At 40.4% G+C, this 26,440-nt stretch overlaps 1 long non-coding RNA gene across 8 annotated transcripts in view; it reads right to left on the bottom strand.

Annotated features, from left to right (window-relative positions):
* Positions 1-3,083: 3,083 nt before the first annotated feature.
* Positions 3,084-26,440, bottom strand: part of LOC112540957 (uncharacterized) — a 40,177-nt gene continuing 16,820 nt past the window's right edge. Inside the window, exons 2-6 of one of the 8 annotated variants that reach the window (XR_015794958.1) lie at positions 18,965-19,764; positions 18,542-18,730; positions 10,764-17,370; positions 10,129-10,259; positions 3,084-5,149 (exon numbers count right to left, since the gene is read on the bottom strand). This is a non-coding gene — a long non-coding RNA (uncharacterized LOC112540957). Of the gene's footprint in view, positions 5,150-10,128; positions 17,371-18,541; positions 18,731-18,964; positions 19,765-26,440 lie in introns of those variants that run through there. The other 7 variants (XR_015794955.1, XR_015794956.1, XR_015794959.1 and 4 more) reach the window with 7 other exon arrangements.

Genomic DNA, 26,440 nt, shown 5'->3' with positions numbered 1-26,440 from the left:
AGAACCAAAGATGACAAACTCCTAGATCCTGAGGCTCCCCGTATCCACAGCCACTCCGTCTTACTAGGGTTCAGCTGAAGCCTGTTGTCCCCCATCCAGCCCCCCACAGCCTCCAGGCACCGCGAGAGGGCAGTCACAGCGTCACTTAAGGCACCTGGGATGGAGATATATATTTGGGTATCATCCACATACTGATGATACCTCACCCCATGGTGCCGGATGATCTCACCCAGCGGTTTCATGTAGATATTAAATAGGAGCGGTGAAAGTACTGACCCCTGTGGCACCCCACAAAGTAGGGGCTGGGGGCTAGACCTCTCGCTCCCTATCAACACCGATTGGGTTTGGCTTTGGAGGAAGGAGCTGAACCAGCACAACATTGTGCCACCCAGCCCCAATTCCTGCAGCCGACCCAAAAGGATACCATGGTCGATGGTATCGAAAGCCGCCGAGAGGTCAAGAAGAGCAAGGATGGATGCACTACCCCCATCCCGCTCTTGCCAGAGATCATCTAAAAGTGTGACCAATGCTGTTTCTGTCCCATAACCGGGCCTGAATCCTGACTGATAGGGGTCCAGATAATCCGTTTCCTCCAGTATCCTCAGAAGCTGCCGCGCGACCACCTTTTCTACCACCTTTCCTAAAAGGGGAAGGTGGGAGACTGGACGAAAATTGTCCAGGAGGTAGGGTCTAGCAATGGTTTCTTGAGGAGTGGGCAGACCAAAGCCTCTTTAAAAGGCTTCGGAAACACCCCCTCCTGCAAGGATGAATTAACCACCACCAGAACCCACCCTAAAGTCACCTCCTTGGTAGCTTTAACTAACCAGGAGGGACAAGGATCTAAACCACAGGTGGTCACACTGACAGCCCCGAGGACACTGTCCACTTCCTCAGGGGCAACAGGATCAAACTGTTCCCAGATAACTGGGCAAGAACGCTCCCCGGGCAACTCCACTGGACCTATTCCACGCTTGGCTTCCAACTGAGAACGGATCTGAGCGATGGTGTTCAGCAAATCAGGTGTTCAGCAAATTCCTCTGCATGACCCTGCAAGTAGTCCTCCACCCCCCCTTTTCCCAGGAGGGGCCAGGTGACCCTAGACAGGGCTGCAGGGCGACACTCTGAGGATGCAATAAGTGTGGAGAAATGCTGATGTTTCGCCGCCCTTACCGCCACTAGGTAGGCCTTAACAGCAGCTCTAACCCATGTTTGGTCTGATTCGTCCTGAGTTTTCCGCCAGCGGCGCTCTAGACGTCTCTTAGCCCTTTTCAACTCCCTCAGCTCCTCCGTGAACCAAGGGGAGTGCCGGGGGTGATGGGGCAAGAGAGGACGCACAGGCGCGATCCTGTCCAAGGCCCCAGCCGCCTCCTTGTTCCAGCCTGCAGTCAGAGCCTCCGCTGGGCCATGCAGCAAGGCCTCAGGAACAACCCCCAGCTCCCTTTGGAACCCCTACGGGTCCATCAGTCACCAGGGGCGGACCGTTCAAATAGGTCCCACCTCCCTGTGGAGGGGGGCAGCATAGGAGAATCCCACCGCCACCAGGGAGTGATCTGACCATGACAGGGGGGATAATATAAAATCCCCCACCAGATCACGCTGCCACTGCTCTGACAAGAAAACCATATCTGGGGTGTGACCACTGTCCCGGGTCGGGCCATCGATGACCTGGAATAGGCCCATGGCTGCCATGGTAGCCATGAACTCCCACACCGCCTCCGAGGCCAACCCCAGGGACGGCAGATTAAAGTCCCCCAAGACCATAAGTCTGGGGAACTCCACTGCCAACCCCGAGATGGCCTCCAGCAGCTCAGGCAGGGAGGCTGCTATGCAGCAGGGAGGTTGGTACACTGGCAGCACTCCCAACTGATCCCGTGTGCCCAACCTCAGGAACAGGGTCTCACATCCAGTAACTTGCGGAGCAGGGCCCCTAAAGGCCAATAGGGATTCCCTGATGACTATTGCCACTCCCCCTCCCCTGCCCTGGGGTCTCAGCTGGTGCCACACCCTAAACCCGGCTGGACATAATTCCGAGAGGGCTACTCCCCCCTCTGGTGCCAGCCAGGTCTCGGTGATACATGCCAGGTCAGCCTGCTCCTCCCCAATAAGATCGTGAATAAGGGGGGCCTTATTATTGACTGACCTGGCGTTCAGTAGCAGCAGTCGAAAGCCCGGGCCTCTTAGGCCTGCTGACTAGGGTCTGGGCTTGAGCTCTGAGGGCCGGAACACGCCACTGGTATAACGCATCGGGGGCGTCTTCCTCTGAAACGGCCTGCCCTCTGGCTCCCGCCATACTGCCCCATGCCCGTCACCACTTGAATGCCCGCCCTAAACCGCCCGAGGTCCCCCTCCCCCCCTCCAGGCCTCTCACTTAAGGGGCCCGCCATACCAGTCACCACCCAAGGGAGAGGAGACAAAGGAGTGGGGGAGCGCGCCCTGTGGCACTTCAGACGGCTGCTCTCAGCGCCAACAGGGGCTCAACACCCCCAATTCCCAACCAAGCACTCACCCTCTCTCCACCAACTTCTCCCACTGGTCGGGGAGAGAAGGGCCCCACTCACTCCTACCCTCTGCCCATCTCCCACCCAGGCAGAGAGCAGCACATTCACCTCTCCCAACCACAACAAACACTCTCACACACCCACTCACTCGAGTCCCCCAATGTCTTCTCTAGGGGGAGGGGGCACCCCTTGCCACCCCTTGCTCATCCCCCAACCCCCAAGGTCTCAATGCCGCCCCCAAGCTCATCCCCCAACCCCCAAGGTCTCAATTACCTTTAGACTTACATCTGGCCCAGGCCATTTTCATTAGCAAAATATAGGATAAGATATAATAATAGAAGCATAGGCTTGAACTCCCCCCATCTACTCAATGAGAAAGTAGGAGTTTACTGGAACTGAGCAGCTCCATGGCCTTAGGAGAGACTTATGCATGAGAGAAACCTACTTTGTGTACTGCATGATAATCTGACATGGATCATGTTGGATGTTGAAATATTGTATGTGTGCATGTGAGCATTCCTGAGAGTGAGAAGCTATCTTGAACAACAATTAATGAAGCATAATTATAGTTTTTATAACCTGGCAGAAGTAAGATTTATTTACATGAAATACATTGTAGAGATAGGCATTGTTTAGCTCCTGGTACAGCCTACCAGGAGAAGAATCAAAGAGCATGTGCTTCGCGATGTGTGTCTGGAAAGAAAGGTAGAAGGAAGTGACTTTGATGAACAATCCCTTAGACAAAGAGCACTCAGGGTGATAGACAAAGAGGGGGCACAGAGTAAAACCTTAATTCTCTATCTCTACCCTTCTGCCCCTTGTGGTCAGTAGGTCGCAAGGTGCTAAAGAGTCAGTGTCATTAAGTTTGGACCTCCAAGAAGCCATTTGTCAGTGGAAGTCACACAGACTTGCTGGTGTCATCCTTCATTCTCTTCTTTTTTGTTCAAGCAATAATTCCTTTCTTGTGTGAGATTGCAATTTGGTATTTGCCAGCTGTAGGGTATTTCTGCAATAAACACTGGTACTGACAGGTACTGTGGCAGATTTCCAATTTCCAACCAAGCTGGCTTGGAGTATAAGATGCCAGATGAAATTAAACTTTTTTTTTAATGATTAGGCTCTGCATCACCTTCACAAGGCACTCTTTGCAAACCCCATCTCTGGAAAGGTAATTTGGGAGGTTGCATATGCTCCAAGGAATTTGCATCAGAGAAAGGAAGCCAAAACATGCCCTGACTGGCAAGGGCAGTTGGGAAAACCTGAACTGGTATATGGAAGCTGGAAGATCACTTGTCAAAAAGCCACGTAGCTCATTATTCAATCCTGCCTGCATAGGGATTAGCAACATGTAATTTATTTAGTGGAGAGGCAAGAATTGTTTTCCAAAGGAAACAACATGAACTTTCTCTGACCATTGCTAATATAATTTCAGTGTATCATTTTTGCTCATTCTTCATTCATCTGAAAGCAACCCACAAAATATGCTTATTGTGGTTGGGTACCGTCCTTTGGGCAAAGAACTCACATTGGCATATGTCAGGTTATTCCTTTCCATCTTTGCAACTGCCTTGTTGTGGTAGATTAAACCAAGTGAGACAGCCTCGCACAAGGTCAACCAATAACCTTCAAGCTGAGCTGGGATTTCACTCCATGGTCCAATATACCAGCCTGAATTTTATGCAAAATCTATTAGCCATTTGTAGATACGGCTTAGTTCAGGAGGTGAGGAACTTGTGGCCCTCCAGATATCACTGAACTACAAATTCCAGCAGCCCCAGCTAGCATCACAGTAAAGAATGTTGATAATGTTAGCAACCTCTGGAGGGCTTACAGATTCCCCATCCCCTACTTGAATCATGTCTTAGTCATATTTTTAAATGTTACTTTATAAAGCAAGTAAGTTCTATGTATAACTTACATTAATATATATAAGTTAAAATATAACTTACAAAGCAAGGTTATTTTAAAATATTAAAATATTATTTACAAACATTTTTCGGACCTATTGCTCCCAAGCGGTCCTTGGGAGATGTATTCACAAACTGGGAATGACCAGGGCAAATCCTAAATTTAATTTAATTTAAGTGTAGTTAATATGATTACCTTCCATGTATCTAATACTTTTTGAATTAAAAATTGCAATTTGGAGACTTTGGGGTGCTGCAACTGAGGATTTAAGGGAACATTTCAGGGGGGATCAGGAGTCTAGGCAATCTACCACATAATCATCATGGAAAATTTGAATTTGATCACATGTTCAAAACAAATTTATCACATAGATGGATGTTTTGAATCAAGCTAATTCGCCTCTGTGATGGAATTTCCTGTAATATTTCAAACTAGTATTTCTGGATAAAAATACTGATTTCAAAATATGTGATTTCAAAACATGAAATTACAGGGTTGCACCTTCTAGGATATTTGAGAATGTTCATGTTGGTCATATTTGAAATATTAAATTACTTTTTAAAAAGCTATACTTAACTACTGAAGAAGCCATAAAACAAAAGGGCCTTTTAGAGACCTGATTTTACAATTTCAGTCAAGACCTGAAAACATGTATAAACCAAAGCAAATTATACAACTTTAAATTTAGAAGTCTTTAATCTTGGGTCGAGTCATTCTGTCAGCATTCACTGAAGAGATATCATCTGTGAATGAAAAATCATGATGCTTTTTTCCACATATATAATAAACTTTTCTTTTCATAGCAGTATCTGAGAGCCCTCTCTAAAGATTACACCTGGTATAAAGGAGATGGGGATGGCCTTGAAGAAGATATTCAACAGCTGTTACAAACAGTACATACACCAGTTTAGCCCTGGAAGAGAAGAGGGAGTGAGAAAAGAACTCAAAATTTCCCTGCCTTGATTCTTTTGGGTATAAGAGGAGGGAGAGAGAATCTCTGTCAAGCTTTCATTAATCTATTATTCTGCAACAATAGAGTATCAGGTCCATTTCCTTGGAAGGCTGACATTGACTTCTGATGGCAATGCAGATGAGCAGAACCTAGTGACTTCCTTAGAAATTTGTGTGGAAATATCCAGTAATGACTGGAAATCCCTTATAGGCTTTTTCCGTGAATCATTAAAAAAATGAACTTATATGATTTCGATGATTAGAAAAAAATAGATTATAGAAAAAAAATGAAGTTATGCTGTAACCATAGAGTAAGAGGCAAATTTATACTTATCACTGCTGTGAAGAAAATTGGAAGCTACTTCGTTATGTTTTCTTTTTTTTTCCCTGCACTTTTGGCTTTATCTTTTCTTTTCTTTCCTTTCTTTTTTCTAAATATTAGTTTATGTTCGTTTTTATATTTCCTTATTAAAATCCTAATAAAGTTATATATTAAAAAATCCAGTAATAAGAACTGTATAATTTCAGATGTGTTCCTAGCAAGGAGTGGGTGTAGTAATGTAGATTGACAATCTTGATATGGTGAACAGTACAACAGGACTTGGGCTATTGTTTTGATGACTGAATCTAAGCATATCCAGTGGCAATTTATATAGGGAATGTTAATTGCACTGCCTCCCTACCAGATTCAAGGGTAGAGTATCTAGCTTATGTAGATGTTTGGGGCACACATATCTTTATAAAATAGTTTTGAATAATAAAGAGGGCGTGACAAAAGTTCCCTGAAGTATAATTTCAAACTTTGGATCAGCTTCCACATCAAAGTCACTGTTTGGACTCACAGTTTCTCCAGATCCATCATTGTTAGCTCTTCAGATGAGAGGCCACAGAATAAAAAAGAACTGGCTATATGTTCCATGAGGAGTTAAACTCACTATTTTTATAGATGAAAATTTGGGCCAATAGGTGGGCCAATGAATCACTTCCATAGTTATTTTCAGCCAGTATCTGAAGGAGCATTTTCTTAGCTAGGTGGCTGTGGAAGGAGATTCTGATTCAAGTCACAGTAGAGCATTGGGGAGAAATCAAGGAGCATGGAGAATGATTTCATAAATTTGGACTGCATTGCTTCTAAAGCTTTGTATTTTTATAAGGGTGGAATTGCATGCCTATGCCAAAATGATGTGGTCCTATTTACAAAAATATGTTCTAATTGCCAATATAAATGGCAAATTAACAAATTCAGACATAGCATATCAAGTGCTTTAAATGTTAAGAATTCACCTTCCACTTGTCCTCTGCTTGGAATCAACAAATCCACAAAGTCATCTCATACACAGAGGGCCACAAATGAGATAATTAGATATGTAAATTGGAAAGGTAACAATTTTGTTCCTGCAGCAGTTACACTATTTGGAGCCAAGGTGATTCTACCTCTAGAAATTGAAATCCACACATTAAAGACACCCAAGCTGGGGAAGCTGTACTGGCCTGAAACCCATTTCTTAAAATGCCATGTACTGAGTTGTAATGCTTGTTGTGTGTCCTTCATTTTCCTTGATACATTATCCTGTATCACTTTGTTTCCTTAGCCATCTTTTTTGAATTTCATTGTATCTTGGAATAACCCAAAATCTTTTTTTTTTTATTTCTTTCTTGCTCCTGATATTTTAGTTTTTTCTACAATCATTGCATTCTTAGCAAACAATAGTGAATGGATGGTTTGTGTAAGGTTTCTAATAAGCTACAATCCTCATGAGTTGCTAGGATTCATTAGTCTGGGCAGGGATTGTAGTAAGGCAATACATTTAAGCTTGCCTCCAGAGTCCTTGACTGAGTTGGTTCACCTTGTTATTCATACAGATGCAGTTTAAATGACATACAATATCAGGAGATTATTGTCTTATCAAGATTGTCCCTTTCAGACCATTGACCAAGTTGCTCAGACCCATTTAACTTTCACAAACTATTAGTGATTGGGATTAGTCTCCATATCAATGGAGGTTAGGCTGTGGACATACCTCCTCCAAGTTGGAGCCCTCCACATTTATTGTACTATTCCCATCACCCCAAGTTAGCATGCTGTTTCTTTGGGGCCAAAACACAGTTTATATAAATTAGCAATGGATCTGCTAATGGGGGCATCTGAGGGACATGCAATACAGTCCTTTTTGTGCAACAGTTTGTATGGCTACACTTTTCTTGGTGGCTGCTAGCCTGCTGCCACATCTAACTTGGTTTTTGTAGAAGATTACAATGATGGGAAGCTGACACACTGAAAAGCAAAGCATCTGTTTCTAGTATCATCTTTACTTAGGAATGTACCCCTCTGACCAGTATAGATCTTGGGGCACTCTTAGAAAATAAAAAAGGGGTTCCCAGCTCTTGTCTAATGCTTTATTTGATCTACATCCAATTGCTTTCCAAGGTGATAGATAAGGTGTGGTGAGAGAAAGCATTCTGGGTGAAGCTAAAGGTGAGGAGCAACTTTAAATTTGACTTGAGTTACCGAAAGTCACCATGCTGGACATGGCAGTCCTTTTGTGAACAGGCAAGCCTTTTTGTAGCAATCACGAGAAGATTCAGAACATGCTTTTGAAATGGCAAATGTGCCTGTCCTTATCTTTGGGGTAATATATCTGCTCTAAATAAACAAAACTAGTTTATACTTAGTTGCTCAATAACACAGTGCACTTTTTACTTCTACAGAAGAATCTCAAATACTTTAAAACAAGTCTTAAATTGTAGGTTTTATTTCCCAGGTTATTAAAAAAAATGACCTCATCTTTTCTTTACATGATGGAATTTAACTTCCATTGTAAGCATCCAGCATAAATTCTCTCTGGATGCAAATCTCCCTGTCAAAAGTACAAGCTGACATCTGATCAAAGGTCACCTCTCTTTTGTGTTTCTATTTGATACTGAAATTTCTATTTCATTTTTAACTGTCATGGTCAGTTAGGGGAACTGCATCTTGATGAGAAATTACTGATGCATTTCATGTCTTCTCCTGAAAGTGGTGTGTGGGTCTCTTTTCATTCTCTCACCTTCTTCCTTTTATCTCCTTTCATATCTTACGGGCGTTTTAATTTGAATGTGTTTTCATTTTTAATGGAATAGTTAAATAGCGTGGTCCAGTGCAACTTCTGAAGATTGCTGCTTATTAACTGAAGCTCAATTTGCTATGAGATGAAACCCCAGGAGCTGATAAAATCATCACCATTCTCTTATTGGTGGCTTTTATTTCATTCCTTGCTGGGTAGTATGTGATAAGGCTGGAATACTGTTTTTTAGCAACAATGGTTGAGCAGGGGGGAAACAGAATTTAAACACAAGGGCACTGGTAGAATTGTTAGGTCTGAGACATAACAAGGACAGTATAGAGAATAACGAAATATTAAACCAAGAATCTCAAGAGCCATTATAATCTAGGGTAGGAGTTGGCAGCCTGCCACATCTGCTAAATTGCTAAATGATCCCTATGTATTGATCATTGATCTATGTGTGTGTGTGTGTGTGTGTGATTGATCTGTATGTGTATGTGTGTGTGTATGTGTATCTCCTGATTCTTGCATACGACCTCATAAGATCCTGGAAGACATTGCCAAAATCATATAAAATGTTGTGGTCTTGTGAATATTCAGGCTCTTGGAGGGACCCCAAGAGCACACTGGTGAAACACATACTTTCAGGCAAAGCACAGGCACTTCAGGAAGATTAAGATGGAATTAGGTCTGACTTCAAAGACCATTTAGAAATGTCAGCTGTTGTACTTGGTAACTACCCAAGTATTTTGGGGAATTAGGTGCATGTTAATTCATGGCACCCATTGTGTCAGCTGCATTGATTTCCAGAACATTTCTAAATAAATCAGGAGAGCTATTCTTCATCTTTTAAGCTTTAAAGATTGGAATCAAGATGTTCGAAAGGTGATCTCCATCCATACCATTCTCCCCAATCCATAAGATCTATCACAGAGATTCTTGTTTGCCCACGTCTGAGATACTTCAGACTGGCAGAGGCAATGAAGATGACTATTTCTTCTCTGGAATATTACTAACTAATTTGTTAAGTTCAATCACTTGGAGGCCCTAAAGATGCATTCATTCCCTATGGTGGTCTTCTGAGATTTTTTATGGGACTGCAACAGCAATGGGTTCTGTTATTAAGGATGGGATCACTGGATTTTATTAATTCTAATATTTATTTTTGTATTATTTTGTAAGCATTTCTGAAAGGTGGAGTAAAATAATCATCATCATTCAAAGGTACTCAACCTAGGATACATCCAGAGGGCTAAAACAATTTTAGATAAACAAACTGTTGTTGCTATTACTGTGTTAAACATTTCTTCTGCACTTTTTATCGCTCACATTCATTTTGGTGGAAAAGAAAGTGCACGTCCTCATCTACCTTCATTTTCATAGTTCTGTAACACTTGAAGAGGATTCTTCACTACAATGGAAGTACCTGTTGTAAAATTCATGGATAAAAGTTGAAATCCATATTACAGTTAGCTCTTTTATGGCTAAGAGAGCTGCAATGGCATTACAAGACAGACACAACTCATTTGTCTGATGATAGGTTTTATATATTAGAGTTTTGGAGGAGTCACTTCCATTATGCTGAAAAATCCTGCTGTACTCTCACGCAATTTACTCCTGTCAGGATGGCTTCCAGACAAGCAAGTGTTTGAGCAGTATTGTCATTGTCTCCTGTGAAGTGATATGCAATCCTGTGAATATGTGATATGCAATTTTAAGATACCTACCAATTTAGATATGCAATAGAAGATACGTACAAAAAGAATATAAAATCCTCTTTATTGGCAGAAGATAGGTTGCAACGGATGGGATTATAAAGCTAGTCTTGGAAGAAGGTACACCAGAACCAGGCTTTAATCTGCTGAGGAAAAAAAAAATAGAAATGTTTAATAAATGTCATTTATTCCTTGTCTACTTTAAAAAATAATAATAAAACTTTGGAAAAACATTTTACTCAAATGTCCCAAAGATGGCAGCAGAGTACTTTCAATTCCCACTCATTTCTGAACAGAGTTTGCAAATCTGGAAAGGTTTTATTATAAAGGCAATTAGGTTCAGAGTCAATCCCCAATAGACACATCTCTGATTGTTCACTTTGAAAATGTAATTATGCTAAGTCATCATGACACCTGAGAAAAAGTATTGCTAGAACCAGAACATTTTGAGGTGAAAATATTCTTGGTGTTTGCAATATTTCCAAAAGCAAACATTCCTTTAGGATTTGTTCGTATTCAGTATTTTGAAGGGAAAGGTTAACGATTCCAGTCTTCAAATGTAGATTCTGTTGGGCCTGGGGAGATTCTGTGACTAATAAAAATGCACAATGCTTTTGAAGAAAGTATCCAAATGTGAAAAAACAAACCTCAGACAACCAGTTGGAAATTCTTTTCAGGATGGAACAAAAGCATTTCAACATATTCAGATTGTGTTATGAAGACTCTTCTTCCATGTAAAGTTCTATTAATAGACCTCCTGGGTTCTTTTCTCTCTTCAAGGAGGTGGTGGGGGAGGCTATTAAACATTCACAGTAACTATAAACACAGTTAAAGTACAAAGGTGAATAAAAATAATTGAGTTTACTTGCCCCCCAAATAAATAAGCTAATATCCAAAGCAGACAGATAATTTAGTTTTCCTTCAAGGTGGAGGAAGGTAGAGCTAAATTCTCTGAGGGAAACCTGATTTTAAAGTCCAAAGCTTATTCTTTGTTGTGGACTGTTCTGTAGTCACTGTTGGGCATTTAAAAGTCACTTGCTGTTTCCTATCTCTCTGTCCTCTTATTACTTTTCCTTTCCTTTCCTTTCCTTTCCTTTCCTTTCCTTTCCTTTCCTCTCCTCCCTTCTTTCTTATTTTTTTAACATCTTTTTCTTAATCCTCCCTTCAGGGTGGCCATTGTCTCTAACTGCTAGAAAGAGGTTACTTCTCTTGGCTGTTCTCTTCAGCCTTCTTTGTGTTTTTTACTAGATTTGTGCAAACCATTTGAAAGGGACACCTGGCAAGCCATTTCGGTGTGACGTACTGCAAATAGCCCCTTCTTCTATTCAGCTACATGTAGGTGTGATGAAAAAGCCCATGAATTGTTCTCAAGAAGACAAGAAAATCTAGTTCCTTTATCTCTATAAAAAGTGGTCATATGTGTAACAGAATATAAAGCCAAATTAGGGGAAATGCTTTTTTCTCTTTGAGGGAAAATAACAACCTGGTTGATTACCAGAGTCTTCTTGAAGGACCACAATTCACTCCAAATGTAACAGAAATTTTCAATATGGAGCTTTGTCTTTCTTTGCCTGTTGGGATAAAATTGATTTTGCCTTTGTAGCCCATGGAAAGGCATCTTCGGGTATTAAATTTAACATAATTTAATCTCAGGAAATGGGTTAGGCAACATCTGACCTTTTCTTTCCTTCTGAGACAATCCTAGCCTTTATCCTAAATACTAATGCTGCTGCACATTGTAGGAGGTCAAAAGCCAAGTATTAGTTTTAAAAAACTGATACAGCTGCCTTGGTTTTAGGGTTGTTGTTTTTTCTCCTTCCCTATGGAGGGCTATATTCTCTCATGGGTAACCTGTGGAGGGACTTGACAAGATAGAGCCAAAAATAGGCATTTAATTGTTCATCCCCTTCTGTTCTGTCAAAGGTATGAATTTCTTTGCTTTCAAAAAAGAGTTTCTGTTCTTTGTTGTGGAGGACATTGGTAATCTTTTGGTGATTTAAGAAAAAGAACTAGGATGGTGTTCTTTAAAATATACTACTTTTTTACAGTTCATCTTTAAACAGAAACAAAGATCATGTCTTTGGAATGTTATCCCTGCTCCCTATCTTAGTTTCCATTACTGATATTTCAAACAACCCCAACATTAACTCTTGTTTTCTAAGAGTGATATCTCTTTCAACCTCAAGGCAGCCTTTCCTTTAGTAAAAGGTTTTTCTGCACTGCTCCCATCATTTTTGTATCATTCGTCCTGAGAACTAATTTGAGCTAGTTGCAAACTGTAAGCCTTCTGAGATGGATATCATGTCTCTACACCAACTCCCTGTTGTAACAAATAAATATTGCAAAACTACCAGTGGTAATGGGAAAATCTCTGCTTTTTCTCACCAGATTGGTTTCAAAGAGGATCCAATTAAAAATAATATAAAAGCTAGAGTATTCCCATAAAACAGGGTAAGTTTGGCCAGAGATCTTCAATCCAGATTTTATTTTCTGGAAACATACTCACGTGCTTGTGGTTGAAATATTGCTTCATCCTTTTTCTTTAAAAGTGAACCAGCTGGAGAAACCTACTTAAAGGCTCTAGTCAGCAGTTCATTCACTCACTACTCTTACGATTACATGCATAAGTTGTGCTTATGACAGTCTCCAAATATTTATTAGTTTTCAGATTGATTACAGAAGACTTCCCATTAGCTTCTTTCTCTCTGGGTCAAGTGAAAAAATGATTAACTTAGAAGGTGTGAGAAAAATGCAAAAAGTAAAAAAAAAAAAATTGATTGCAAAAAGAGTGGACTGAAAAACCTAACCCTATTAAAAATAAAACAAATTAAAAGGAAGGGCAATTTGTTGGCTGCAGTATATGCTAGAGGTATAAATTTAGGAACAAGCAAATTCTTATTTTACAAAAAATGTAAGAGTTACTCCTATTTGTTCCGTGTCAGAAAAGTAGGAATGTGGGTCACCTGTGAGTAGAAGACAAAGGAAGGATGCAGTAAATAAGAACTTTAGAAGACCTCTTATGAAACGACCAAATGCACATCACTGATTTCCAAATATTTTTGGAAGCTTTCAAGCAGAATATGAATGACAAACATGTGAAGCCCTCAAATAGCAGGCTACATAGATATCAGTGAACAAAGAAGGAAAAGAGAACTCATTTAGACTTATGCATCTCAAAAAGGTATTGGTTGAAGGTAATCCACTTCTCACTGTGTTACTGCCCACAAATTGGTGTTGGGTAGCTTATTGCCTGCATAGCTCCAGGTGCCCTATAGCCATTACATCCACTAGAACTGATAGGCTGAACTTTGTGAATTGGTTCAAACTTCAAAACTACCTTTAGAAGATCACTAAAGTGGTTATCATCACATCTATTAAAAACTATTTCCATAGATCTTTGGAAGTGTTCCAAAGGACAGACCTAGGAAAGGAGAGGAGAGACAGTGGCTCTGTTAAATCCTATGCTGCTGCTGTTTGTGCACAGCAATAGATTGTCTCCCAGGATTTATACTAATTTTGTTGTACTTATTTATATTTATTTATATTTCGAATTTAGATACCACCCATCTCACAAAAAGTGACTCTGGGCTGTTCACAATAAAACAACAATAAATATAAAATACAATAAAACAATATAAAATATAGTAAAAATAGAATAAAACCAAACACATACACAAGTAATATCTTCCAAGATGTTGATGGTCAGTAAGATGTTAACATATGGGAGCATCTTCAAGGTGCTAGCCACCCCCAGGGTTGGTTGCCCTTTTTTGCGCCCATGCTGTTTGACAGAGCCAGGTCTTGACTGCTTTCCAGAAGGACAAGAGGGTTGGGGCCTGCCTCACCTCTGGCAGAGGACAGGGGCCATGGCAGAGAAGGGTCTCTTTCTGGACCCCGCCAGTCAACATTCTATCATCGACGGGATCCGCAGCATACCCTCCCTGCCTGACCGGGTGGGACGGGTGGATATAATGGGGGTGAGATGGTCCCTCAGGTAACCCGGTCCCATGCCATGAACAGCTTTAAAGGTGATAACCAACACCTTGAATTGGACCCGGAAGCAGACTGGGACCCAATGCAAACTTAATATTGATTCAAGCATCTCTACCATCAATAATTAATTAATAACTTATTTGATTTGATTAACAGAGTGATTGATTACTATGCTTACTTACACATTTCAGAAAATCAGGAACGACCAGAATAACATCAAATGGCACAATAACAATCATATGAAAATCTCCAGATGATTTTTTTTTTTCTCCCTCAACAAGCATGGAAATACTGTACTTTTCATTAAAAAATGAGAAATGTTTTGTACTAACTTCCAAAAAGAAAAACGATTAGACAGAAGTGAATTTGCTTTAGGGACAAAGCAATAACCAAAGTCCAAATTTCCTGCACTTGGCTTCCACGGGAGCAGAAACACTACTGGGAATTCTACTTGGAGGTCTACGTATATCAGCTTCCACTTTGTAGACTCATCTGTGTTTGAGCAGTGGTCACTGACAGTAAGGGTATTTTAGATGTGTGAAGGGACTAAAGTTTACATAAGTAGGAGTCCTACTCTTTTCTAACACAGATCTTATCTTTTCTGCATAAAAGAAAAATACCATAATATGTTTTGGGTCTGTGTGTGTGTGTATATGCGCGCGCTATGAATGAATAATCAGCTTTTCTTCCTTTGTACAGTATGCAAGGCCAGGGCATAAATTCTGTTCTGGGTACCAGCAAAGAAATGTCTGTATTGTGCATAAAATCTGTGTAGCATATGAGGTTCTGAGTTTACTTTTTTCAATCCAACTGGGAATAAAGAATGAGGGCTGGAGAGCCAAGGAGACATACTATTTTGCTTTCAGAGTTACTCTATTTGTTATGAATGTCCTACAGGCAGAGCAGTTATGCACAAAAAACTTCTCATGCTCTGCATGTTTATCCCAAAAGATAAACTTGCACAAGTCCACATTGCTATGTTTCTGTAGGACTAGAGCTTCATATATACATGACCAAATAGACGCACTTTTGTTGTGAAGACTTTTTTTTATAATTCATCACAATATAACTATCACAATATGAACAAAGAAAAACTGTGGGGGTATGTATAAAATACAAATAAAATGCAGAATAATGTGCAGCTATTTAGGCTTAAAATAGTATGGACATTAACGTTTATCATGCATGATTATACTTATGGGCTATACACCATTTTTTATATGGAAACAATACTATAGAAATTTAGGACATAAAATAATTTTCTATCTTGTATATCAGCATAGCCAGATGTCTGTGTTAAAATGCTATTGGTCAGTACTTGAGCTGACAGAAACATATGCTGGCTTAAAATTTGGAGTCCTAATTGTAAAGTCCTATTCTGCCACAGAAAGGATGGTGACTGGGGTTGTCCTTAATGTGGACAGCTCTTAATGCGGTCAACTGTTCTGAAACAGCATTAAACCTGTGTACTAAAATAACCTGGGTGACAAGTAACAGACATGGAGGAATGGCACGTGGTAAAGCAAGAGAGAGCCATCAGTAACAAATAAGTTCCATCCTCAACTGGTGCTACAAGTGAATGATAGTACTGGTGGTGAGTAGGCCAGCAGCACCTAAAGGTAGCCCATGGATGGGCATGAAGACAGAACATAAGCAAAATGCTGTTTCCCCCAAATAATAAAAACTTTACAAAGTATGGCCATGTGAAACACCCTGTTGGCAAAAGCAGTGGAAAACCTGTAATGCCCCCAGTGGTGACAGAACCAAAAACACACATTGGGAAGCCATCTCCCTCTCCTGGTTTAAACCAACTTTCTGTAAAGCACTCTTTCAAGAGAGTTGGTTATTTTTACAAGCAGCTCTAGCTCAAAAGAGCACTAAACCCATATTTATATGAAAAGGCCTGATAAGCACTTTGGAAAAAACACCAGTCAGGGTTTACATAGATCAGTGTCTGCAGAAGTCAGATGTCTGGTCCTTCCTGCAGCTCAAGGCAAAATGACTATGAAGGACAATATCTTACAAGCAGGTGGGAGTGGACACATCCATAGCAGCTTAATGTGGCCAATAGGAGTTGGGTAGATCCCCTCTGACTGCATCAGCAATCGCATCAATGATAAAGCATGTTAGATCATATCCATGGCAAAAATCGTTCTGAAGAAGAGAAAGAATGCTGCTTAAAAACAATAACAGCTAAAAGTGATTTTGAATTCCTTCAGCTATAAGCTGGGGATGAAATGAAAACAATGTCCCAAAGATATCACATAGAAAATAATTACTGGGACATGCTTGTGTTGCAGTTTGGGTGATATGAGGATGAGCTTTATCTATTGTCCAATGGATACCTTCCAGTTGTGTCCTTTGATTACCCAAACCTCAGCAACATGGTCAAATTACTGGGAACTCTAGGAGTTGTGATCCCAATTTACTGTAGTATCTCATCTCTCTCCCTACAATCTGAGGTATACAGTTGTATAGAGTTTATTGGAGTGAGCAGTCATAACAAATTTAAATAACAACATATATGTGAATAAAACATGCTGTTAATATTGTGGTTTTTAATAATGTGCATTAATCTGATATAAATGCTTGGAAGCCAATCCCAGCAGCTGAGGGGGAAAAGGATTGCAAGAACAGAGACGTATCTCAATCTCAATGAATAGGTGAAAATGTTTAAGAATGAAATACTACGGCTACCTCCCATGGTAGAAGTGATGGAAGTATGGCATTTTGTCATGAAGTCTCATGCAGCCAAAAGCTTGGCAAGAATTTCTGCAAAGCCAATGATATTAATTAAGTGTTTATAAACTAACTGGGTTACCCATAAAATGTTTATTAAAACATGAACTGTTAAATTTATTTCCTTGCTTTGTTGTAGTTTTCTTTAGTCAGTAGTGATAATTACGACGTTAGAGATTAAATGAACCTCATATACTACTCCTTGTGTGCCTCCTTGGAGACCTGAGAAAATGATTTAGGGAAGCGCATTTGCTATTGTACCTAATTGAGTTACAGTAATTGTCACCAATAATTTTGACTTGACTGCTTTGTATTTAATCGGAAGCTTTATCTAGGGATATTTTGTTGCAAAGTGTTCTCTCTCCTCCTTCTCCCATATGCACTTCCTTTAGCATGACGTTCTGAATGAGCACAGTTCAAAACAAGTGGTCTTCTTTTGATGTCCTCCTCAGCATAATCTTTCTCTTTGCCCACTTTAAGGGCACAGCAATAGATGTAGACAGTCCGATCTCTGTTAGCTGTCTTGAGCAGAAATGATCATTAAGAGTGTCAGTAGAGGATTTAATATTATCTTATAGCTCTGAGACTAAATGTGTAAAGACATCACGTTATCTGCACTTGCAGTAAAATAAGCACACTTGCATATTCTATTCAAGAGACAGAAGCTTAATTCAAGAGATTCTTAACTAGCCCTCTTTTTACATTCAAAGACCAAATGCATGGAGGGCAAAAGAGTCATGCCCTGTGACTTCCTTCAGCTTCAGTTGGGAAGGTCTGTAGGGAGGTAAGTACAGTCACAATGTATTTGGTGACTGTGCTGTAGATAGAAACTGATGTACAGCATAGAATGGGAATGGGGTGAGAAAGAAGAAAAGATAAATGTGAGCCTTGCATTAGCCAACCTTCATCAAAGGCGCTGATCCATTTTGAGCACTGCACTTCAAGAAAAATGCAAACAAATTGGAAGGGCTTTAGATAAGGGCAATAAAGGGTCAGAAGTGGTGAAAACTGAGGAAAGCTAATTGTATGTTTCTCAGCTAAAGTAACTGGGAGGGTAGTAAGACTTTTAAATCCAGGGTCTGAAATTCTCTAGAAGTATCACTGCTAGTGCTTGTACAAGATACTAGCTTTTGAAATTTACTCTGTAACTGAGTTCACACTTTAGTAAATTAATTTTACTGACCACATGGCCATGACAGTCAGGTCTGTTTTGATTCAAGAAGCTGTGAGATTTACAAGATCTCTCTCTCCTGGAAATAGAGGCATTGAAGGAGGAGAGCTGTGTTAGTCTGTGGTGGTAAAACATCAGGAGGAGTCTGGTAGGGCTTTTTCCGACTAACAAATTTTGTTAAAAGGCATAAGCTTTCGTGAGCTGCAACTCACTTCATCAGATACATAGATAAAGATGGCTAGATTGATGTAGGATTCAAACTGGGGTGGGGAGAGGTGAGGTGAAGGGGAAGTGGGGGGAAGACAGGTTGGTTATGCAAATGCAGATTACAAGTGAGACAGATTACATGTACACAGATTACCCTTGGAAATGTTGTCTATCTCTGAAAGGGCTCATGGAGAGTAACAGGAGAAGGAAGCTTCACCTCAGTTATTGCAAGGAATCACCAAGAGTGTAAGAACAACAGTGCTACTTTAGCACACATTCTCCAGGCTAAAATGCTGGTACAGTACATCTATCTACCTTAACTTGTCTTCTGGGCTTCTTCATGACAGCTGAGGTGGAAATCAGCCAGGTCACACTGCTGCTAAATGCTCTGTGGAATGTCATGATTCTCTGGTTCTGATATCCAGCTGCTTTGACAGGACATGGCTATCCACCAGGCTGATGTAAAGGGGGAGATTCTGTCATAACCAAGGAGGACCTAGAGAGCTAAATGCCAAAAATAGTGAAACGACAGATTCCAAAAGAAAGAGATTAGAAAAGATAAAAACATCTCCACATGTTCTCAATACAAACAGCTCAATCTGAGAAGCCACCTTGACTGTGAGGATTTTGTAAAACCAGGGGTATGCCTTTGGGGTCAGATGTTTGTGGATTCATCATTGATTAGAACATCAGCCTGGAGATAATCCTGGATCCATCATACCTAATTTTTTTACTAACCAGAATGGTGGTGGCATAGAAGATTGAGCATGAAAGCTGAACTTCACAATCTGGCCTCCATCAGATATGTTGGAAGAACTCTCAGAAATTTTAACATGATGGTTGGAAGTTCTCCTCTTCCTCTGCCTTTTGGATAATGGTGATGCAAGGCCCATGTAGGCCCTGATATTGCTACCTACAGAAAGAACCTGTACAGTCACAATAAATCACACTTTCCAAGATATTCCACATTCCAAAAAAATCCACAAAAGCTGCAAGGCTTTTTGCATTGCTCTGTTATACCTTCTTAAAGAAAGAACTCAAATACCCAAGTTAAATTATCTCTGCCCCAGTAGTATGAGATGCACAAAGACCCTGATGTGACAACTGTTAATAAAACATGAGCTTAGCCCAGGAAAACAAAGTTTGAGAAAGAAACTTAATGTTGCCCCACCTTGAGGGAAGGAAAAGTGTAGTCAGGCTTTCAAGATTCTGTTATTCTGGCCATAAAATAAAATAGAGTTCTAGTATTTCTTGTTTCCTGACATGGCCTACCTCGAAGGGTTGACCTCTGTTATTACTGTACTTCAAACTGTCCTGAAAGACATAATTGGCTGTTTCTTCCATTCCACAAACATTGCACAGTCCTGTGGCGTCCCTTCCAGTTCGAGAGATGCCTCCTTCATGCACAATGACCCAACAGGGTTTTGAAAACACTCACTTATTTCACCTGGGCTGGGAATTTTGGAAGTTGTAGTCTCAATGTCTCCGATAGGGAAAGGCTGCACTAAATCTGGCTTGTCCTCAGCTTCATTTGGAATCTGGTGGTGGAGAATGATTTGAGAAAGTTAATATGATTCTGTCTCTCATTATTGCTTTTCCCTGATGCTAGATTAATTCACCCTAAATACAAAAAGAGATTCTGCTTTGAACTTAGGTTACAGCTGCATAAATCAAAGCAAGCACCAATTAGAGTGGAAGTGGAGCTTCTCATAGAAGGTCAAACTATCGTAGTTTATTGGGACTAAAGAGAATTGAAAATCCACGCTGGAGACTGTTACATGTCTCTCTTCCCACTTCAGCGCTGAGCTGAATTTGTGCATTTGCACCAGGTTTGAAGCTTCAATCATATGCAAAATAACAGACGAAAAATAATAACCTGCCTCTGAATAATTCATGCTATTTGTGAGCTACTTTAGAAGCTTTCCTCTTCAATTGCAGATTAGCATTTTTGTTGCTATTCTAATCAAAGGGTATTTTTTAAACAATTCCCAGTGCTTCCAAGTATTTTCCATGATTCTGACATTAGCTTCTGTCCTTTGCTCTCCCCTTTTTCCTCTGTGGGTTTCACTGGGCTTTCGGAAAGCCTCCTCGTTTATTCTGAAGCCGAAAAATTCAAGAGCTTTCTGCTCAATGGGGAAGACGTAAAACTAGAAAACCATTTCCCAATCTATGAAGTGTCCTTCCTAAACAGCGTGACTGTATTTCCATTATAGGATTTGTCATTCCCAGCTGCATTCCTTTAAAAAATCAGAAGACTCATTCCACGGGTCTTATGTATGAGTAATCCTAACTCTTCTAAATGACAGTTGCTCATGATATATAGTGGCAGAACATACACTGTACTACACACAAGCTGCTACTAAAACCTTGACATTCCCCTTTCCCCCTATAATAAAGCTAATAGCATGTTCCTTTTCATGTGTGTTGTGACAGAAATCCTTTTACGGTTAGTTAGTGAATAGTTATCTGAAGGCTGTCACGCAGAAGACATTGTTCTTGACTCATTCTCTGTCAACCAAGAGGCAAGACGCTCTGGTTAGTAGAAATTGTGGCTTAATGTTACCAAAACATTTGTATTCGCAGGAGCAGTTCAGTAACTGAACCAATTATCTCGGGTGGTGGTGGATGCTTCTTTGCTGGACGTATTCAAGAACAGGCAGGACATCCATTTGGTGGGGAGGCTTTAAAATGATGCTCTAAGTTGAGTAGGGGATTGGACTCTAAATAGCCCCTTCCAACTCTGTGATTTTAGTGGGACATATTTTCAGGTTCCTAAATATAGCATTGCAACCTAAGACAATGAAAACATGGACCACGCTGAGGAGGTTAGATTGATGTTCATCATATCCTACAGCAATAGGGGAAAAGATTTTATTTGTTTGTTTGTTTGTTTGCTTGCTAGCCCAACAGTTTCTGTAGGTCAAAGTATTAGAAACAGATGAAGAGCTTCCTCACTCCCTGCAATCAAAACATGAGTTCTAATGTCTGGGATCTGTACCACACATCTGTCACATCTGTGCTGTAGATGTTTAGCCAACCAAAGATAGGCTAGAGCAGGGTTCCTCAACCTCAGCAACTTTTAGATGGGTGGACTTCAACTCCCAGAATTCCCCAGCCAACATGGGGAATGGACTAGAGGACTTCAAAGACTTCATCAAGGCTGTTACAAAACTGATAGGAAATAAGTGTGTAGGAATGTGACTTACAGCATAGCCCTCCATGTGGTTGCTTGAAAATAAGTATAATGCAGGTTTGCTAGAGACCCTTCTGGGTGGCATGTGAACTTGGCAGGAGTTTTTAACTGAAGTTATTTCCAAATCTGACTTAGGGTTTATTGATTTTGCTGCCATGGAGATGAGGAATGCTTCATGATTGGGATATTTATCTTCATTTTGGACTGGAAAATTTGCATACAGTGAAACCTGCACTGAACTCTTCTTAGAGGAAAGAGAAGGTTATCCATGAGATAAATAAATATATAATTAAAGACACATACAGACAACATTAACTAAATCTTTGGTTTCTGAGAGCTCTGTCAACTTTCCCCAGCTGGGATATCTTGTCCAAAACAAAATTCAAACAAATGCAAATATTTTGCAAATCCAATATTTACCAAAAAAAACAAAAACCCCACCCTCCAATTTTTACATTGTTTGAAACTCCTTTGCTAGAACTGTGGCTCGTTCTATCACTTCAGCTTGCCAGAAGCCAGTTTGTTACTCACATACTGACATGCTGCTGAAATGACAGCTCAGGATTTCACACCTGGGTGCACCGTAGTCACAAGGGAGTTCCTTTTATTCCTGCTTCACTATTGGGTTGCAGACTTCCCCACTGAGTGGATATCCTCAAGACATCAGAGGTATGTTTAGTTATGCATTGAACTTCTTGAGTGGAACTAATCCAGCAATTCATCTTCAGACAGAGAACAAAGAGAAATAAGCCTCACACCAGGCAGATGTTTTAGACTTTGCAAAGCACAATAATTCTAACTGGATGTGTTTTTTTTCCTCTCTACCCATCAGCTTAGCTTGATTGTGCAGAAATTGGGCTGTGTGCCTAATCTCTGTCCGTTCCAAAACAAGAGGTTCTTCCCACACTCCCTTTGTCAACCATAGAATCGAGTTGCCTAAAACATAAGACCATTTATTTTTTTTCTCTAGAAAGTCAATCCCACTTTTTCACCATTCAAAACAACTCCAAACCAGGGAATAAGTCATTCAAAACAAACCATCTATGGAAAACTAAAATCTATGGAAACAGAAATAATAGCTAAGCATTTTTAAAAAACATCTTAACATCTTAAATAATTTGACAGGAAAAAAAAAAAGCCTTCAAAATCATGAAACAAAAATGCCAGGCCAGATCAGAAAAGTACAGCAGAAACAGTTTATTAAATACCAGAGGGAGAGGGAGAATGAAAATATATATGCAAATTTGGCATAGTGGTTAGGGAGCTGAGCTAGAAAGCAGGAGGCCGTGAGGTCTACTTCTCCCTTAGGCATGAAAGCCAGCTCAGCCCAACCATTCTCCCACAGGGTTGATGTTGTGAGGAAAATAGGAAGTGGGAGCATTATGCATATAAGCTGCCTTGAGTTGACCAAAGATAAAGGTGGCACAAAAATCTAATAATTAAAAACCCTGATCAAAAGGATGTCTGGGGCATCTGGCTTTTGAAAGGGACACATACTGAATATGCTCTTCAACATGTTGTGGCTAGTAGCAAAACTGCATGGACATTCAGGTGGTGCTGGGATGAACTAGCCCCACCCACCTCAGGCTGCTTGCTGTCCATGGGCAGAGGAACAATTTCATGTATCCATGGAGGCCCTCCACATGATTAAGGAGTCAAATTGCTCTGGTTAGGCTAGCTGTTGGCATCTTCAGAGCAATAAGGAGTATGAGGTCTTCCTAGACTCTGATGTGTCTTATGTTTTCTCCTTATCTCTGGTTATGCTGCAGGACTTACTTTTTGATTAACCCTTTCTTTTAGTTCTGCCTCCTGAATTACTTGAGAGATTGGTCTGTGCCCAATTTCTGGCTCAGGGCTTATCAGCACTGCTTAGCTGCCTCTTTGACACTATGGGCAGCAACTATTTCTTGAGGGCAGAAATGGATGTCAGCACTTGCTCATCTCCCACCCATTAGAAATTCAATCTCCAGATGTTTTCCTTCTGTGGTTTAAAAATAGAGCTTGTCTCTTATGTTGCATTAAGTGCTGTTGCCCATTTGGCTGGCATGCTTTACTTCCTTACCATCTAGCATGATGATGAAGATGCTGATAATGATGATGATGATTTTATTCTGCCTTTTTTATATATAACACAAGGCGGCAAACATTCGTAATACTCCTGTAAAGGAAGGAATGCCCTTTCAGCTGAGCCACGGTGTCTCATTAGCTCCAATACCTTTTAGATCACCCTTTTATCATAAGCACCGTAACTCTTGCCTTGTAAATAGAAGCCTGCTGGTTGGAAACCCAGTTAGAAGCTGATTTTTTAACATTTTTTATTCTGAGTTTCCTACTTCTCCCACTGCTTTATTATTATTTTCAGTAAGTGCAGTTGTGCACTATTTTACCATTCACTCAAGGCAGAAGGGCTTCACCCTAGCACATATACATGTACAGTATGTATGTATGTCCAGGAGACCCATATACAGGCAGTTGCTTTCCTGGAGCAAGAAAGGTGGGAGGGCACAGCAGAAGGGGAATTGTTCAATGGGAGGACAAGATAGCCTGCAGTTTGGACTGAATAACTTGCGAACTGTTACCAAAGAGTAAGAGGATTGTGTCAAATTGACTGAAAGTCAAGCCAATATGAACCCAGGACAGGAACAGCTTAAACAGTGTGTACATACTGCTGATCTAGCTTCCTTTCCAAAAGGCAGACGGCTCATTCAGAGAGGGTGTGCTCTTCAGAGGGCAGGCATTCTAACACATGGCAAAAGAAGGTCCTCTTTGGAGTGAGAATAGAATGAAGTACAGAGAAAGGCCACAAAGATGGGGTGGGGGTGGGGATTGGTGACCAAATCCTATGAAGAATGCTCAGAGGAACTGGGTAGCTTCAAGAAGAGAAGGTTGAGGGGAGACATGAAAGCTGTCTTCCAATACTTGAAGTACTGCCACAGGGAAGAGGGTGTGGATTGATTCTCCATAGTGCGAAGACAGCACAAGAACCAATGGGTGGAAGTTTTATAGAGGGAGATCCAAACTCAGAAGAAGGAGGAATCTCCTGACCATGAATGCTATAAAGCAGTGGAACAACCTGCCTCCTGGAACTGTGGACCTCCCATCACTGGAGCTTTTCAAGCAAAAGTTGGACAGCCATTTGTCAGGGATGGTCTGAGGAAATCTGCTATAGCCAGAGGTTTGGGCTAAAAGACCTCCCTTACAATCCTATGACAATTTGATTGTTTAAAGTATGCATCAAGAAGGCGAGAGAGCTGGTGAGAATGGCAGTACCAGGGAGAAAAAAAACTATGAATGTGAACACTATAACGTACTCTAGTACAGCTGATAAGCAAAATTCAAAACTTAGCATATGTACTTCAGCTGAGGAAAGCCATGTTATATATATAGAAATGATCCACGTAAACAGTCAAAGATGGAATACAAAAAGGGCCATCCTGAAATCTTTGTGACAGTTAGGTGTACAATAGCACCGACCGAACTAACAGAGATAACATGGCTTCCACACTGCCAAGGCTTTAATAGCTTGCAGGGAGGGAGGGTTTGAGTCCTGAGAGACAAAAGGATCAATCACCAAGCTCACAACCATGGCAGAGCCTTTTGAAGGATACTAAATTCACTTCTAATCACTTTAGGAAATTGCCTATTTAACTATCTTAAGGCTGTTAGAAATTTTGGAATGACAAGTTTGAAAAGCCACTTGGTAAGTCTATCTTCATCTCTGAACAAAAGAAGATATAACTATAAGTTTAAGAACTGAAAGAATTTGAAATAAATGGCAAAAAGCTAAGTAAGATTTTGAACCAAGAAAGTTATAAATGAATTAAGGGTCCAGACAAATTTGGAATATTGAAACTTTTACTATAAGATTTTGGAACTAACTATATAAAATAAACAGCTTTTTGTGGGAACTAAAATTATTTTGTCTACTGTAAGTCATAACAGAGATTAGAGACCTTATTATTTAAATTGGACACTAGAGGAGACTAAAGATTCCAGGTCAAAAAAACCCAAAACCTTGCCTTTGGTTTTGATTTGGATTTATGAATGACATAAAACACTATAACATTTGAAATATTAAAAGAGATCTTTGAAGAATGGGGGCAGAAATTAGTAGCCACAATATCAATACTATCAGTAACAATGTCTGCTTCTACAGATAGACTGTGTTTAAAGGATGTTAATGAAGGAATGATGGATGTGAAATATATCTTGCTTGATGCAGAAATAGTGGAATCAGAAATATTGGATTAAAAAAAGTGTGGCTTACAAGATAGAGAAGGTATTTAAAGTGGAAATGCAAGTGGCAGGCCAAGAGAATGACCCAGATAAGGATCCTTTACTGGATATACAAAAGAAGGTAGCTGAAGTTTTAAAAATTAAAGGGGAAGTGCAAATGATAAACTACGAGAATGACCTGGACAATGTCTTTTTATTGGATTTACAAAAAGAGGCTTGTTAAAGGCTTGAAGAAGCCTATGTGATGGGACAAAGAAGAATTGAAGAGAGATCAGATCCTACGATGATATATGAATGTTTTGTTTTGTTTTTTCCCTGTCTGTCCTACATAATGGTTGTTACAGTCCTTACAGTGTATGTTGTAGATGACTCCTGTTTTTTCTTCTTGGGCTACTGGGTCTTTTGGTTTGCTTAAGATGTTTTGGAGGGCTTTAGTTGGTTTGTGTGCTAGGTTGAGTGGTCAGGCACTTTTTGATAAAGTTGCATGGATATTCATTTTGTTGGAAGATGTTGTATAGGTGGTCTGTTTCCTTTTTCTGCTGTTCTGGGTTGCTGCAATGCATTTGTGCTCGTTTGAATAATTTTCTTACACAGCTCCTCTTGTGGGAGGTTGGGTTGTTACTTTGGTAATGGAGTATTTGATTAGTATGGGTTGTCTTCTGATAGACTTGGGTATCAAAAAGTGCCTGACCACTCAACCTACTACAACACAACCAACACAAGCTATGAAAAGGATAACACTGCCATACATCAGAAACGTCTCAGAAACTACCAACGGACTGTTA

The sequence above is a fragment of the Python bivittatus genome, unplaced genomic scaffold (assembly GCF_059951505.1).
Source record: "Python bivittatus isolate LINGU-HERP-01145 unplaced genomic scaffold, Pbiv_v1 ctg000080_np1212, whole genome shotgun sequence".
In the NCBI taxonomy this organism is placed as follows: Eukaryota; Metazoa; Chordata; class Lepidosauria; order Squamata; family Pythonidae; genus Python; species Python bivittatus.
This window is presented reverse-complemented; position numbering and strand designations above follow the sequence as displayed.